Source organism: Aptenodytes forsteri, unplaced genomic scaffold, assembly GCF_000699145.1.
Source record: "Aptenodytes forsteri isolate BGI_AS27 unplaced genomic scaffold, ASM69914v1 Scaffold50, whole genome shotgun sequence".
Lineage (NCBI taxonomy): Eukaryota > Metazoa > Chordata > Aves > Sphenisciformes > Spheniscidae > Aptenodytes > Aptenodytes forsteri.
The window spans coordinates 4565456-4582891 of record NW_008795126.1 but is presented as its reverse complement, the minus strand read 5'-3'; positions in this window follow the sequence as shown (position 1 = coordinate 4582891).

The following is a 17436-nucleotide window of genomic DNA, read 5'->3' as shown; positions in this document are numbered from 1 at the left end:
AAAAAAAAAGATGCCCAAAAGCAGAGGGAAGAAGTCTTTCCTTACTAGTCCTTCTCCAGGAGCCCAGCTGTCCCGCTGGGAGAGAGGCAGCGCTCGTCTCCCTGCCTGCAGCCAGCACCACCACCATCTGCACAACCACTTCATTTAGCTCCACTGTTTTACGCTCCAGTTTATTACCTCTAGCACCTCAGCATCAACACTGCAGAAATTGTATTTTTGGAAAGAAAGTCTGAGTACTTTGCCATTGGGTAAATTCTTCAATTTACTGCCCCCCCCCCAACTCCTTTGGCCCAGGTTGTTATTTGCCATAACAAATTGCATCTTACATTATTGGTTCTTGTTCTTTACAGTCGCAGAGCTGACACCATGCTGTTCATGACAACCTTTCCAAAATAACTCAGACATGCCTCAAGTAATTAAGGAATTATACCCCCCCAGTCAAACAATACCATATTTCTTGTTTCCATCATATAAATGATCCCACAAGGGACAAGGAAGCCTTTTTGTCTCATAAAAATAGCTTACACAGGTGCATACTTAAAGCATGATTTCTTGTTATTATTTGGCATGGTAAAGACATGGTGGATTTAACTTCTTAGCGGTGATGAAAACCGTGTGGATTGTGGCAGTGCCCACCAATATAGATCTGATTGCGCAGGCAGAGCAGGAAAATTGATTTTATTCATCCAGGATAGGATGGAGATGATTTGCATTGCCTATGATCTTCAGATTAATTGATTCTGGATTATACTTCTAAATAGAGATTTAGGAAGAGCCCTTTCAGTTTGAAAGGAAAATCATGATACAGATGAGGAGGTAGCCCATTCCACACCTACCTCACTGTCCTGTCAAAATGAAATGGGAAATGAAAGTTGTTTCCCCTTTTGTTTTCTTATTCATTTTCACATAAAAGCAGTGCAAATATAAACCACCAGAAATTATCACAGCAATAGAGGGGAAGGGAAAGGTAAAAATGGGAAAGTGAATACTTCAATCCATGACTCAAAAGAGGAAAAAAAAAAAATAAGGGTTCACAGACAATTCTTGTATCTGATGTCCCCACCTTAAGGCTGACTCCAGTCACTTTGGAGTTGCAGACATTTGTACAGTCAGCCCTGCACTTTCTCTGCCCATGTCTCCCGGTGGTTGCACTAACCCTCTCTTTCCACTCCCCTCACCTTCTCCTTGCTTCGTTATTCAATCTGTGCTTAACCCTCTCAGCCTGTTCTCTGTGACCTCCCCTCACCCTTCTCCTGTTTCATGTCTTCCTTTTTCTCTGCTTTTTTCTCCACGCAGTTTATTTCTTCCTCATTAAATCCACCAGAACACAACAATAGTGTGGTTAAGCTGAATTTTGCTGACCTGATACTGTCCTCTCCAGGTCATGTCTCCATGAGCCTAGTGAAGGACAGAGCAGAGATGCAAGTTCAGACCGGCAAACAGCAGGACTGAATTCATGTGGAGCAACAAACATCCTGCCTCAGATTTGGGTTTGCTCTCACAACAGCAATGCTGCCCTGCTCTGCTCCATGTACATAATTGATCTGCAATTTATTACCATCTATAACATTTTCAGATACCTGCTTTTAGGTGTTTGGGCTAATTTCCCTCCCTTTACAAAAGCATGGACAGACTTTAGCAAAAGAAAAAAAAAAAAGAAGTTCAAGAAATTTGGAAGATGGATTCCACCACTAACACGCTGTTGAGGGTCTGCATCCACGCAGCACCCACAGTGACACCCATCTGCCCCATCAGCAAACAGTGTTTGCTCAGTAGCAGTCAGAGCACTGATGGCTTCTCTGCTGACCCTTCGGTTCTGTCTGTACTTGGAAGGCTTTACTATTATTTTAACCTCTTGGGCAATCCTCCCTTTTGTTCTCCACTTTTACTTTCCTTATCTTATTTTTACACCCTCTTATCTGCATTCTTTCACATCTTTTTATTTAAAGAGGTTTTCTTCACTACTATTACTATTTTCTAGAAGTTTAATACAGAACTTCTGAGCCTGTGTTAACTAGATTACTCATCTGTTACTACCTGTCTGCTCATAAGGGCAGTAACATTTCAGGGAAAATGAACATTCGGGTCTTGTTCTCTCTTATTAGTCAAACCCCACTTCCAAGGTATCGAGCAGGCTCCTTCCAGCGTTCAAATGTACAGGCCTTGGGCTCCTCCCTATGAGCTTGTTCCCCCAAATATTCAGTCTTAACACATGGAAAGTATCTTGATTGATCTAACCCCAGAGAATACATATATGAAACTGTTTGAAATTAAAACACAGTTCAGCTGAAGGACTTTCCTGCCTCCTCGCAAAGGGTTGGATTCTCTTTGCCTGATACATTTGCAGAACCTGTCAATATGCACATTTTACGACAAGCGCGTTCATTCACTGAAAGGTCCCCTCAGCTTCCTCTTGGAGCCAGGTGTTTCCTGACAATACCTATTGTCCTGCCTGGCTGGCGGCTCCTCACTCTGTGACACCTACTGTAGGGCTCTCGCTTACTTCTTTTGTCAGAACATAATCTGCTTCCACGCACGCTTTTCTCACACTGAGAAAGTATCTCCCATCTGGCCAGAATCAACCTTCCTTTCCTTTCTCACCAACCCTGCCAGATAACAACGGGCTCATCCTCCCGCAACCAGAGCCTACGGCTGCGTTCTCCAAGCAGAGCAGGACCGTCGCCAACTCAACATCATGAGCAGCAGCACGCTGTGAGACAAACAGTGACATTATTCCAAGTTTCAGCTTCCTCTTCCCTTTCATGGTACAGTATCTGCTTAGTTCATCAAGGCAGAGAGCAACATGCAGTCCAAAAATGTGTGCCAACATCCTTCCAGCGCACATTAAAACCGAGTCTCTCAGCTATCTGCACTAAATTAACTCCCATGCACTGCACAGAGCATTAACCACTTTAATGCACCGGGGTGGACAGGGCAGGGCATGCTCTGCTCTGTGGAGCTGGTCTGCAGCTGGAGAAGTCCTCCACACATCCTGCCCCTCCACAGGCACCAAAATGCCTGCACTCGCCTCTACAACGGCGTGGTCTTTGCCTGGCACTTTGGGAGACAGCGCTGCATGGGTCACAGTTAAACCCAGCCGGGCGAGCGGGCTGCCAGGGCTAGCGGAGAAGCCATTGTACAGCCGCAAGGAATCTCAGTGGCATTTACTGCGGTGGCTGAAGGTGGGACACCTCCGTGGGCGCCAGCAGCCAGTGCCCACCCCTCTCCTCTCCCGGCATGGGACCAGGCGTAGGCTGTTGGCTGCACTGAGCCTAGCTGTCCAAACACCTATATGTCGATATAAAAGCCTCTCTGAGACTGCTGTAATTCACATCGGGGCTCAGGAACTCCCTGTAATGAACATCATTGCTGAACAACCCATGGGCATCATGCACTTGGTCCGGCACATGGGGGAATGTCAGCCCTGTGTTTTTTCACATAAAACAAAATGGGGTCTTAAGTCACACATAATTGCATCCCATGTTGTAAAACTGCCAGGAAAAGACTAAAATTAAATGCTAGACCTTGGTTTTATCTTTGTCAGTGCGGTACCTTTCTCAACTCCCTTTTTTTAGTTTTTCTTTGGGGAAGATGGGGCTGCTTTGTTTTGTTCCGATTTGTTTTTTTGTTCCTGCCAATTGTGTGAAATGGAACATATTTGGGAGGAATGAATTAAATTTTACAAAAGCTCTTCTAATAATATATATTTTTAAAAATAAGCAAAGAATAACAAGTATTTGCCCAGTAGATGAACTGTAAATGTTATCAGGCAAAGTAAACATTCCAACTGTAATTGTTATTGTAGATGGATGAATTCATAAATATGGAAACACTAAAAAATGGTGTAATACAGAAACAAAATGCAATGGACTGAGAAAAGAATGCAGCACACAGCAGGCTGGGCAAAGGCAGTTCAGAAAGGTTAAATAGCTAACAAGAGCACCGAAGAACAGAGCTTTCTAACGTGGCACCAGCTCTGTGGAAGCTGATGCAAACATTCGTCACCTATTCACCCCTCGGGATTTCGTTGACACTGCATATGAACCCAAAGGAAAGTATTCCTATACCCTTTGTCCAACACAGAACAACATGTCCTCATTAGCAGTTTAGGTTACATCAGGAGAGCACTTTTGAAGTCCTTCTCCCAACTGTCCTCACCTACCATGCTTTAGCTCACGGCATGGGTGGTCTTGGAGCATAAAACCCCTTTGGAAACCAGAGGACATACTCCAGGGATGCACCTGAAGTGCCACAATCACTAATGAGTTCTTGGGCTCAGACTAGCGGCAACCCAAACTAAAATCCTCACTAATGAGCCCTGAGGACACTGGGTACTCAGCACTGAGTGTTTTGCTCCTACTGCACCACGTGCCCTTGCTGACACGGACATACCCTCCTGTAAGCACCCCAGGCTGGAGGCTGCTCTACCGAGGCTTTTATGTAGGCTTCTCCAGAGGACAATTCACCTAAACGGGGATGCTGTTCACTCTGTACTGCCCTCGGTAGGATTTTTTCACTCTCATTCTCTTTCAGTGCCAGCTGTTAGGTAGCATAAATACGTGTGATAAAATCATGTTGACTGACTTAGGGGGTTTCACATTACTGGTGTTTTTCTTAAAGCTCTGCCTCATGGGAGACCCCGCACTCCTGACACATGCCAGACCAGAATCAAAGATGTCCTGGATTGTTTGACAGATACAGCTGCACGTAAGAAGTACCAGCTGTCACCTTCTGATGCTCTCCAAAGTCACTTTGGGCAAATTCAGGGGAAGCAATGCAACCAAATTCCTACCCAGCCCATGGGGCTATCACAAAAAATGAATTCTTCTGTGCACTGCATTCACAACACAAATCCCCACACGGTCGTCCCTTGGCCAGAGCACAGCCAGCAGCAAAGAGGCAGGCCAGGCAGCCTGGCTGTGCCCTAGCACACCTCTCCTGTCCCCGCTTCTGTAGCGGGTGGCATCATGCCAGCAAACCTGGCAAGGACATCAAGACCATCAAATGACATCTTTTCCCCTATCCCAGACCCATTCACACCCGATTGTGGACCTAGATGTTCTGTTTTCCCTCCGCTGCTGTTTTGGCACGTACACATATAAGTGGCCTGCTAGTCCTCCAAAATCAGACCGGTTCTTTCCTTTCCAAATGCTCCTGATCCCTAGTGGGGTGGTCAACGACAGCAATACACTTCTCTCATAATTTTCAGCTCATCGAATTGCTCAGCTGAAATCAAGCTGTAATTTAAGGAAAGGAGTAGTATCTCGAGTCTGACACTTTAAGAAAGCTGCCCTTCATTTTGCCAGAATACCATCGATACACTCCTGGTTTCCTCTATGCAATGCATCGCAAGCACAAATATTAGCCCTTAGCTGATCTGATCTTCAATCATAAAAAGCTGTCTCAGAGTTAATGCCTGCACCCACGGTTCATTAGCAGGCAGAAAAAAAAAAAGCTTCTGAGAAATAGGAAGGCTGGCCCTCTGCTCATCTGAAAATTTATCTCTGAATATTCAGTACAACCTCAGTCATTAGTTTCCAAAGTCACATATGGAGCAGATAGATGTCAAATCAATATCAAGACAGATAACTTCTTATCAGTAGGAACGGATACTGAGAAACAGCCTCTGTGTGATGGTATCATTTCATTAGGTTAGTTATCAACAACCAGTGCCATATGTGACAATCTCATATAGCCCTGAAAAAAGCCTGAGAGATAATAGTATGCTTTATAGCTTAATTCTCTGCACCAGTTAATTATATGGCACATTAAATCTACCTCAAAATAAACAAAAATTGTAATTATAGCTAGAAAAAAATTTACATCCTTCTCACCAACCAAAGTTTGACTGGGGGAGCTGGGTACATTTGGACATCTAAATCAATATGTAGGTCCTGAAAATGGATATTTAGATAACTTCCAATCTTTACATTTAAAAACTCTTGTGTTGAACAGAAAGCATTAAATCAAAATATTACTTCTTTTTAAGAAAGACATCTTTCAGGTTTTTTTACTGTTTAAACAACCACTTCTATATTCAATTGCTTTGCATACCTACTACATATAATTTCCTTGAAATGTTGAGGAATCCATATTTTAGATGCATTTTTACCGCTCTTGCATCATACGGACTATGCAATAAGATGCAACTGAATTAATTTCATCACTGTGATGGATTATTAGTATGCAAATCTAATGGATCCCCTAGTGTTCCTTTGCTATCATGTTACTCCTACTTACAAAGGATTGCAAAACTTTCATTATGTTGGCCAATCAGTCAAACATTGAGTCAGCTAGTTCATCTTTTTCTGTCTCTCCCAGTGGCTCTATTTATATCAACTAGATGTTGGACAATCCTCTAAAGAGCAGCAACTAAAATACCCCCCCTTCCAGCAGCAAAGACCTCTAAAATCAGATTCATGAAAACTCTTCTGGCCCACCTCTGCTGCAGAGTTTGCAGTATGGGCTGTATCACAATACGCTCTCTATCCTGCGCTTCCCTTCTCCCAGAGTAAATAAACCGAACTAATTAGGTTAAGGGATAACCATGAGTAATGTCACAGCTGCAGCAAATGACTCTCAGAGAGGAACTATGGAATAACTCAAGCATTTGAAGGAGTACAGAAGCAAGTACTCTACAATAACCCGCCATATATCAAAATAATAAAAAGAGACAGAATTTGGCAACAGTGAGGACATGGCAGTATTGACATACAGAGATGTCCAACATAAATATTTCGAGATCTTTTATCAACAGTTTCTAAACACAACAGGAATGTGCATGAACTGCAGCAGCTCGGTTCCAAACAGCACCATGCTAGAGATGACCAGATTTTAGATTTAGATTGTGAGTGGGGCGGAGAAGAAAGGAGAGGGGGGAAAATGGTTTGCAGCTTAGTAGGTCACTTTCAAACTAGCAGCATTGGTGCCAAATGGAGCTTTCTAATTACTTTTATTTTCCTGCTGAAATTGCAAGAGAGAAGCACAAAAAGCTGCACAGTGCTGGGGTGATTCACATGTTTCTGGAAGCTACAGCCCAGGCAATCCCTCCCTGGCACTGTGGCTGTTGTCTGTTGAGGGAATTAGGGTTTAGTAGCTCCAGGCTGATCTCATGAAAAGGAGCGACAGATATTCAGTCTATAGAATTGCAGTGGGGAAAACATAAACCTTTTGCTTTTCAAACTGCATACTTTAGAAGTAGCAAAAAGAAATTGTTTTTCATATTTAAGCTCCATAGAAGTTGTTGATTCATAAATACTGCGATATCCGTACCATTCCACTACGTGATATTTGGAAATATCTCCTAAATTAAAAGAACTAACTGTTTTAAGCTAATTTTTTTCCTTTTTCTGAAAACACATGCTTGAATATGTGAAAACAGTCTGAGCCAGCATGAAGTTATTTACTCTCCAGACCACCTAACTAGTGCCACACTGAAAAATCCAATTTAACAATTCTGCACATCTCTCCCCTACCAGGCGTCTCCAAACTTTTGTCCAGCTTTCTCCAAGACACACCAGAGTCCTGACTGGGTTAAAAAAAAAAATTATTGCTTTCATGCTTACCATCAAATTTCTGGGAGCAGTTCCTTGTATCCTACTGAGCAGAAAGGTGGGAGCCACCCCCTTTAGTTCAGCCTGCTCCAGGTGTACCTAAACCCTCAAAAAGGTAAGGCAGAACCCGCTACCTGTGTCTGACCATACATCTACTCTACACCCACCACTGGTGTGATTCAAAGGATTCTTGCGGTGGCTATCAAATTGCCACCAAATACAGCCTGCAAAATGAATTAGTACTTCCTTCCCTAACCCGCTGCATACCACACTTGATATCACAAAGTGTGCTGAAACACGCAGGAATTAAAACACTCCAAAGGGTCTAGAAATGCTCACAAAGACCCAGAACTTACTTGCCCATGTTTTGATAATCCTAAAGAAAGAGTCGGGTAGGATTAGGGCATAACAAGCAAATAAAAATTACATATTTAGCTTTGAATACCTAACTTTAAGCTGATGTTTTCTCCCAATTTAAAAAAAAAAAAAGGACCACTACCACCCCCCAAAAAACAACAACAGGAAAGGAAGTACATGAAGTCTTGTAAATCCTTGTATGAGTCAGCTTTACAGAGAAAAGACAGGGATATCCGCACTCAGAGCCCTGCAGACATTTAGAGGTGATGCTTTTTGTGCTCTTCTATGTTGGATACAGAGGAGCAGTCAGCCATTAGCCCAAGGCTGGGAACAACACTACAAGAGGTGATCCCTGAGCACGTGTTTGCTGAAAGGATTTTGGGAGATGCTGCCCTTGCTCTTGAAATCTGGGAAATTCCAGGATCATCCTTCCTCCTCCTCCTCCCTCCTCTGCATTACAGGTACACTACCTAGGCTGAGAAATCCCCTCTAGAAGAACATCAGAGGCGTGATGTAAAGTATAAGTGTTACTGTTCAACAGTAACACCCAACACAAGAGGAAGAAGTCTGCAGAAGCAATAGATTTTATTTGCAAGTTAATTCCCATTTTTCAAATATCATTTGCAATGTACTATTAGCAACATTTTTGACTGCATTAAATATTTGTTTACAAGTTGTATTGTTCACCCTTTTTGAAGTTGACAAGGAAATTCTCATACTTTTCAAAATTTTACATACTCTGCCTTGGGATTTTGCTCTACCTAGAGCCTCCACAAGATTATTATTCTGGCTTGTACTTCCAAAGAGGGTTAAGCATCTGTGAAAAAGACTATTGCCTCAGCATCTTTTTACCCCTACGTTCATCCCTAGCAGAGTGCAAGGTATTATAGTTTAATTCCATTAGGAGACCCACCAGCGAGGTACTGGAAACATCCCAGGGGCTGGCTGTTTAAAGGTGAATCAGAAAGCTCGCTGGCACTGAGCTGGAGATGAAGGTCAGTTAGGCATCATGAGATTCGGTGACCATACAGGTTGGGCTTCTCAATAGCTATTTTTAAGGATGTGGACACTTCTTTGTTACTGGGGTGATTATGAAAATCCTACCCCTCACTCCAAATTCTCTAGTCTGTTCCATGTGTGTTACACATCTGCTTATTGATTCACTGACTGGTTTGGGCATTATGATCTGTTCCTCCGAGCTGCTAAGTAGGACTTTGACCTTTTACTCGCTTATCTAAGCTAACGACACAGCTCCATTTGTGAGGTGTGCTCATCAGACCTTTGAATTCCAACACATTTTCAAGAAATGTCACAAGGAAAAATATCCATGACTTTAATTTTAAAAATAAATGTAACATCACACAGATGAAGCTCAACAGGATGGTTCTCACTGTAAAATGTATATTGCACTAGTTTAACTGGGCTGTAGAAAATTTATGTTTTTAGAGAAGAATTCTGTTAATTGTGCAAGTTGAGAGGTGCTTCATTTGCATCAAAAACAATAAGTTGGCAAGAAAGCTCGCTAACAGTGCCAGATCTAAAGGTGTTACCATGACGGTAAGAAGAATTGGTTTAAGAAACCATTTATTTGATGAAATTGGAGGATCCCCAACTTCATAAATCAATTCCCAAATTGCAGGAAAAAAATATTACCTTTTAAATGCCCCTAATTGTTATTCATTATTCTAGGCCCTCTAAACCTCACCAGAGTGGTTTATTGATGATGTAGTCTTCAAAGAACATTATTCCTAGGCCCTCTAAACCTCACCAGAGTGGTTTATTGATGATGTAGTCTTCAAAGCATTATTCAGTATCTATTTGTGGAGAGATGCCATGAAAGAAAAAAGCAGTTCCCATTTCTATACTAACCTAAAGAAAAAAAAAAAAAAAAAAAAGAAAAGAGTACTGCACCAGAATAATGAATTACAGTGGACAACATCAAGAAGTTTTAGTTTGTTTGCTTTAGGCTAATTTAACAAATAGAAGGATTTTTTTTTTCTTTCTCTTATTCTTTCTTGAAGTCAGTTAAAAAAGAAACAAATTTATTTAAACAGGAAAAAGAAGGCAGTGAGATTCATATGGAATTACTGTGTTCAATTTTTTAGGTTAACTCTTATAATGCTTAATCCTTCAATACAAGATGGGGTTCATTTGCTGGAAGACTCCTGACTGCAGGTTTTGTGTTCATGGGGTATTTGTCTGAGGGCTTAATAGCTGAGGTGATGTCCCAGTTCCATGGACATCGCAGACAGTTTTGGCACTGGCCACAACAAACCCAGGTTTTCACATGGTGACTTTAAATTGCAGGGTTTTTGGACTGCAGAATTTCTACTAAGTCAGGGGAAGTTCAATGTGCACATTAGACCTGATTTAGTGAAGGACTTCAATATGCCTAATGTTAAACATGCAAATCGCCCCATTCATTCCACTGGGACTAATTCACTGAGTAAAATATTGGCTCCAATAAAAGTATAACTCCCACTTAGGGTGTTTCTTTAGAGCCAATTCCTTCGCAGGACAAAAGCAGATGGAGGTGCCAGGCTGACATCGCTGAGAAACTGGGATCAGGCAAAAATCGTCATATGAAAGAAGGAATAAAGTCACATTTGGGGGAAGTTAAAAAGAACAGTCTGCAGAAAAGTCCGAGAGAGGCATCTGGTGATAGGGAAAAGGTACAAGGAAAGAGTGAGAAAAACAGGGTCCTGCATGGGGCTTGAGCAAGCCTACTTGAAGAAGTAGTAAGTGTATTTATCTGTCCTGGGGCAGCCAGTAGACACTCATTGTGATAGAAACTGTATTTACAAAGACGCTGAAAATTTTAAATCTAAATAGATGAGACAACAAAAACTGAGGGAAAAGAACTATGACCTTCCCCATGTTACAAACTGAGGGTAGGACACAGCCACGTCCAGCTCTGGGCCAGGAAATGGGCTCAAGCGCTGGATCTTGCTGATCTCCATCACGCTCGCCTTGTGCCGAGGTTTGGGTGGGTGCCAGCTGGCCCTGCGCCCCACCATGGCTGGGAACAGCCAGGGAGGAGAGGAGGAGGAAGGCTGGACACAGCTGCCCTGCCCAGGCCAGAGGGGAGACTGTCAGGCAGGCAGCAGAGCCTGTGCCACGGGGCTGCAACTCCGTCTCTGACCCGTTACGCTGAGCAGTGTTACGGACACGGATGGGTGGGAGTCATCTGCCCAGGGGACAGAGCAAGTATACAGCCCAGCCAGGCACCGTGCCTAAACCTCTCAAATCCCATCCTCAGGCTTTGTAGGAAACTGTCTATTCTCTTGGAGAGAAAAAAAAAAAAAAAAGAAACAAGCACAAAAAAGTGGTTGTTTTCTTTTGCACGCAGCCCATGGGAGGAAACGTGTCCCTGAACAGACACTACAAGCTGCTGAACTCCCAACCGTTTCACCAAATGCTCTGAAGTAAGAGTGCGTAACATGCTGAAAATCAAAATTATGGGTGTATTTGTAAATGACATTTGCATAGTTTCATTTCTACCACAGATAGCTTCTCATTGTGAGCTCCCTTTTGGGGGCAAAATCCAAAATAGCAGTACTGCCAGGGTAAGGGAACACATCTGTATCTCACCTGCTTGAAATGCATTAAGAGATAGGGGTTAGTTATAGGTCACCAATAATGAGAACAGTCCCCATCCCATGTCTGAAATTAAATAAATCTCAAACTTTTGAAAGCTGTTCTTCTGAAGTGCAGTGGGTTCTGCACACAGGATGCTGTTTTTAAAAACAGGTACTAGTCTCTCACTCCTGCTTCGTTTACTGCTGTAGACAAAGCCTTATTGACTTTAAGTGAAGATGGGTCCCATTTAGCAGAAATGGTAACCATGAAGAGTTTTCATTCTCAGTGCAGCTAATATTGCATTCCTAACGAAGCCATGAAGATGCCACTGGCACACGTTTATCCATAAGAAGAGTTCAGAGATGGGAGACTTACTGGAGAAGTGGAAAATATTTAAACAAAACATAGAAGGTCTCCAACAGCAGGACAGCACGCAACCAAATGGACAAAACTTCATCAGCCATTGGAGTGGGGAAAAGCATGTATAGCACATGGAGAAGAGGGAAAACGTACATCCCAGGGACAGACTGAGGTGGCGTTCTCAGAAGCGGGAAGCTTACATGGAATTTAAAAGCATTTCTGCGTGATTCAGAGATGAGACCTAGGAAAACAAAATAAACTAAATATTTAGCAGAGGATGTTATCTGTAATTAAAACAACGAAAAGACAAAAGGAAAGTAGTTCCTTGCTCTTTTCCCGCTTAAGGATCAAATGTTCACGAATTCTTCCTTGACTTTCCTGAAAAAGCTAGCAAGGCAATAGATTGGGATTCTTCCGGGTGGAGTTTATCATTAATTAGTATATCAAGTAGGCTCTAACTACAGATTTGGTCATCTCTAAATTACAGGGATGCTCTTGTTCCTTATATCGGAGCAAAGGCAGAGATAAACACATAACTTTAAGAGTCAGCCGTATCTCAGAGTGGTCTCAGTAAAAAAATGGCTTTGTGCACACAGAGACACAGGTTACAATCCAAGTAATTATAGCCATACAAAGGAGAAAGTATCACACTCCAGAGATGGAAACGATTTTTAGTGTAACTCATTCAGTGACTAATACATTATTGGGGTACAAAGATGCACCCAAACCCAAGATAAAACCACCCCAAGAGATGAGAGCCAAGACCAGGATTCCTCAACCTGAAATCGCTCCCAATTTCTGATTCAACTCTGCCCTCAGTGGCAATGCATTTTAAACATTGACTGCTTACGTTTTAATATCCTAACTGAAAACTCAGCTGGTGGTTTCAGAAGATCAGTTATAGTATCAGACCCAAACTTATTTAGGACATGCAAGGGGAAAAAAAAAAAAAGAGATAGAGAGAAATAGCAAAAGAAACTTCAACATTGCTCAGTCTTTTAAAAAAGAGAAAGACAATAGTCTGCTTTCGTTCACTTGCATTGCAGAATTTACCCTGGGACTGGGACAGATTTCAGAAGCGCTAGTACACGACAAGAGAAGGTGAGGGGGGCACTGCTCCATTAATTCTCTCGTTTGCCCCTTTGTTCCCTCTGCAGCAATCTAAACAGAACTAATTCTGATGTTCCAGTGTGCGTTGTCTGCCTCTAAGTGAGAACAAAACAAAAGCAGCATTAAACTGAACTATGTGGTCATCCACACACCATACTGGTTTGGATGACTCTCTGTCTATGTGGCTTTTTGTATTAGAGCTTGTATCAATGGCCTCCTTGTTGTCTGTTGAGCCCCCATGGGGTTACATGAGTACTATCTCAATTCAATAGCTTTTCTCTCAACCATTGTCTTTTAATATAGGTTTATAGTCCTCAAGGATATATGCTGCATTACAATTAGTCATAATGTCCAGCAGTTACTGAGGCTTATTTGCAACACAGAGTTTATTGCCTTTTGTAAGGCTGACAAAGAGATACTTGCTGAGAGCTTTATACAAAAGGCAAACACAATGTATGAATTTCTCAGTGATACAAAAGACAAAAATAATAGGTGGTCACTAAAGAGCTCTGTAAGAGAGCAAGTAGCATCTCTTCTTCCACCTCCTCAGGCCCCCACTTCTGGCTTTCTTAAATCAATGCATCTCACCTAATTTTAAAGCGGTATCTTGCAGAGACAGGAAAAAGTGACTCTGCGTTGTGTGTTCAGCTCTGCTCTCCACTATACTGTCACTGAAAAGAAATGAAGTGGCAGGAATTATGTTTTACACCCTATGCTGGAGGTCTCTGTCATTTCTCAAGTTCAAAAACGCATTACAAGTCCTCTCGCCAGGGCTCAATACAGTTCGACTTGCAAAGAAAAGGAATAGCGGCTCCAACGTGACAAAATGAAGCTACTTGTGTAACGAAGGCTTTCCCCATCTCAGCACAGTCTCAGGCTATGCTGCTCCATGAACAACTCCACTTTTGCACATATACTACCCTGCACATGCGGTCCTGGGGGACACATGGACACAGATGGACACAATCCAGCCTCCGTTAGCAAAAGGACCCAATTGCCCCAGGATCTCCAAGCACAGCAGCATCACTGACCCATACCCTCACAAACTGCCTCTGCCCATCAGCCGTCCCTCAGTGGTCAGCAAGCAGTTTCAGCAAGCCATTTCCCACAGCAGCTGATGCGGAGCAGGAGCTGTGCTTGGCCCCCGTGCCGGCAGGACACGCACAGACAAATGTCCTGGGTGAGCTGCGAGGTGAGGCAAAGCTCTCCTGCCCATGCACCCCTCTGCACAGGACAGGGGCTGGAAAGGCAGCAGAGCCCATCCTCACAAATCCTTTCCCGCCCTGAAATGCGTGGATAAGCAGGAATGGAGGGCCTGACCCTTTATTGCTTTACAAAATATAAATTCAGTCTGAAAATTGCCATCTGGACCATAAGGCTAAGGAGAAAAGTGGGATCTGACTGAGCCGAAGCAAAGAGGGAGGCAGCAGAGTCCGCACACTGTTTACCCCAGTAAAACGATAGCTTCTTCATTTAAAATATTTGGACAAGATACCATGGTGTAACAGAAGAGCCAAGATAGACAGGAACCAAGATAGAACAAACACTCCATCTACCTCCTCTGCTCATCCTCCTCTCACCCCACCTCCCCCACTTCTCCAGAGGTTTTGAATTTGGGGAAGTTCACATCCAAACAATGCAAATCTACACAGTCTGGGTTAAACGGACAGATGTGAGAAACAAAACCCAAACACTTCTGAAGCATGGGGAAGCTCTTCTATTTCAGATGCAAAAGGCATGGTTCACACCAGAACCAAATTGTCAAAAAATTTGCACCGAGGGGCTCTCAGCAAAGCAAACCCAAACCGTGCTCCATTGCTCTCTGTCCTCTGGTTAAGAGCTCCTCAGTGTTGACAGAAAACTAGACACATGGCAAAAAGTGGCCACCTTTACACTAACAATGAAAAAAGAACATAAACTCACTGCTGGGAGAGAAAGCAAAGTGTCATCTGCGGGTTGTTATTAATCAGGAGGATCCTCTCCAGACAGAGGATTTTAATATAGAAGTTGCAAACTCTATAAGGATCCTTTACATGTGTGTCCAAGTACAAAATATCCCTGTCACTTATCGTGAAGTCAAAAGATACAGAAACAAAAATAACGATGCTTATATTTATTTCCTTCTCTCTGGTTCCTCAGCACTTTGGAGAATTCCTTGGACAGGAATCCGAGCTCATTAGCTGATGAGGATTTTTTTCTGCTGTCTCATGGCTTCTTTTCAGAAATAGCTTTTCAGCCCAACTCGCCAACTTTCCCTGGCCTGCTCTGGGTCCTGCCATGAGGTTGGGTTTTTCTCTTAAGAAAACATCTTTTCCTTCCTCAGAGCTACGTCTGTGTTTCTTGTTCCTCCATGACTTCTTTTTCAATGAATGTTTCATCCTCTTGCTTCTGCCCAAGAAATTACCAAAGTCCTTATTTCCCTCTCCTGACATAATGGGAGAAAATCTGTTCTCCTGACTCGTCGTTCAGAACCCAGGCATTAAGATGAGTGACTCTCCACGGTCATTATACTGGAGTACGTGACAGACCTTGTGAGAAAATGATGGATTCACTATCTGCAGCAATCCAAGATGCTACCATTTTTCATAACAGCAACTTCATAACTTCAAGTACAATTTATGAATTCTGGTTAAGACCCCCATATCAAGACAGGCTCCAAAAGTCCTCAAGGAATTGTCACGTCTTTAAGGCATTAAATCCATCTCTTATTCACCAGATAGCTGTGTGGATATTACTACAGAAAACCTATATCAGCTTCATAGAATCAAAGAGTAATGAGCATTTCTGGACTCCACATGAATGTTTGCCAATATATCTTTGAACATGAGTTTAATATCACAGCTACTTTTGTTTCAAGGTAGACATATATGTCCAATGACTCTTCATACTAAAATAAAATATTTCCCTGGTGAAAGCATTTATTTTTCAATTAATTCAAACAGATAAATAACAGGGACACATCAGTTCAGGATATAACCTCTCTTGTGTGTTCCAGGAAACACAGCTTTTTATTTGATCCTAACCTTTGAGGGCTGAAAACATTCTCTTAGCACTTAAATAGCAACATCATCTATTAGCTTTTCAGCCCAGAAAAGCTTTCACAGGGAATTGTAAACCACTGTTCCCTACAAGCCATGTGCTGTAGGAACCTTAATCTGAAAACTCCTGACAAATTGCTTGCTTCTTAGATATTCATCGTGTAGATCTAGATCAGATGCAGAAATTCACATTTTTTTCCACATGCCAACCTTCTATATTTTAAATCCATCATGAAGAGAAAAGGGAATAGCAATAGGACATTAGAAATGTCTTTTCCTGAACGTGCCAATTTAGACAGAAGTTTCTGTTCTATATTTTCTCTGGCAGGTATTAGCAATGTAAACACTTGCATTTAAGCACCATTCTAGTCAAAGGTTTTGTCTTTACTTTAAAAGTTGTACATGTGCATAAATAATAAAGCTGCATAAGTAAATAAAAATATGTACATTAAAAAGAATGTGAATAATAAAGATTTTATTTCAGACAACCAAATATGCTACTGGAATTTAATTGGATGTAATAAACATTCACCAGGACATTTAAATCAAGGGGGAAAAGAGGTGTCAAATATACATAAGGATTTAGTAATAAATGTGTACACATTTCAACAAAGTACCTATGGGTCGAGTTTAATCCAGTACATTAAAAGCGCTATAGGTAACGTTGCCTTGCTTCACCCTGCAGGGACTGAGCTCAGCCTCCAGCCACACGCCTCTTCCCAGCCCAGGCTACATGCAAGGTGCAGTATCCACAGCCACGGAGCCGAGATTAAATCCTTGACAGCCACATAGAGGGCCAGTAAATTAATTTTGCAGGACTTTTTGCAGTCTGCCGGACTCCATCCCTGCACACACCCTTTGGGGAAGGGCGAAGCACAATTTGCCTCCCCCGTGGCTGCTTACGCCTACGGTAAGGAGAGGTGAGAAGGGTCAGACTGTCCCCTGGGAGATGAAATAATCCATTATAAGCACATTACTCATTACAGTGAATCAAAGAAGATACAGATGCAAAGATCTTCAAAAAGCATTACAAGGTCAGTTCTCATAACTGACCAGAGTTCAAAACTTTTTGCTCCAATTCCCTTTCCCGTTTCCTCTCTTGTATATATATATACACACATCTCCGTGTGTTGGTGGACATACGGTTCATCAATCTCCACAGCATTTTTATGCTCTGCACATCACTTGCGCTGTTCTTTTGGACACGGTCCTTCACAGAGAGACTAGTTAAAAAAAAACATTTCTTGCAATGCATCACAACACTGTTAATGCAGTAACAAGCAGAAGTGAGGGAATAAAACATCCTTCACAGAGAGACTAGTTAAAAAAAAAACATTTCTTGCAATGCATCACAACACTGTTAATGCAGTAACAAGCAGAAGTGAGGGAGAATAAAACAGATATTTGGAGGGGGAATAGACTGAAATTAAAATTCAGTC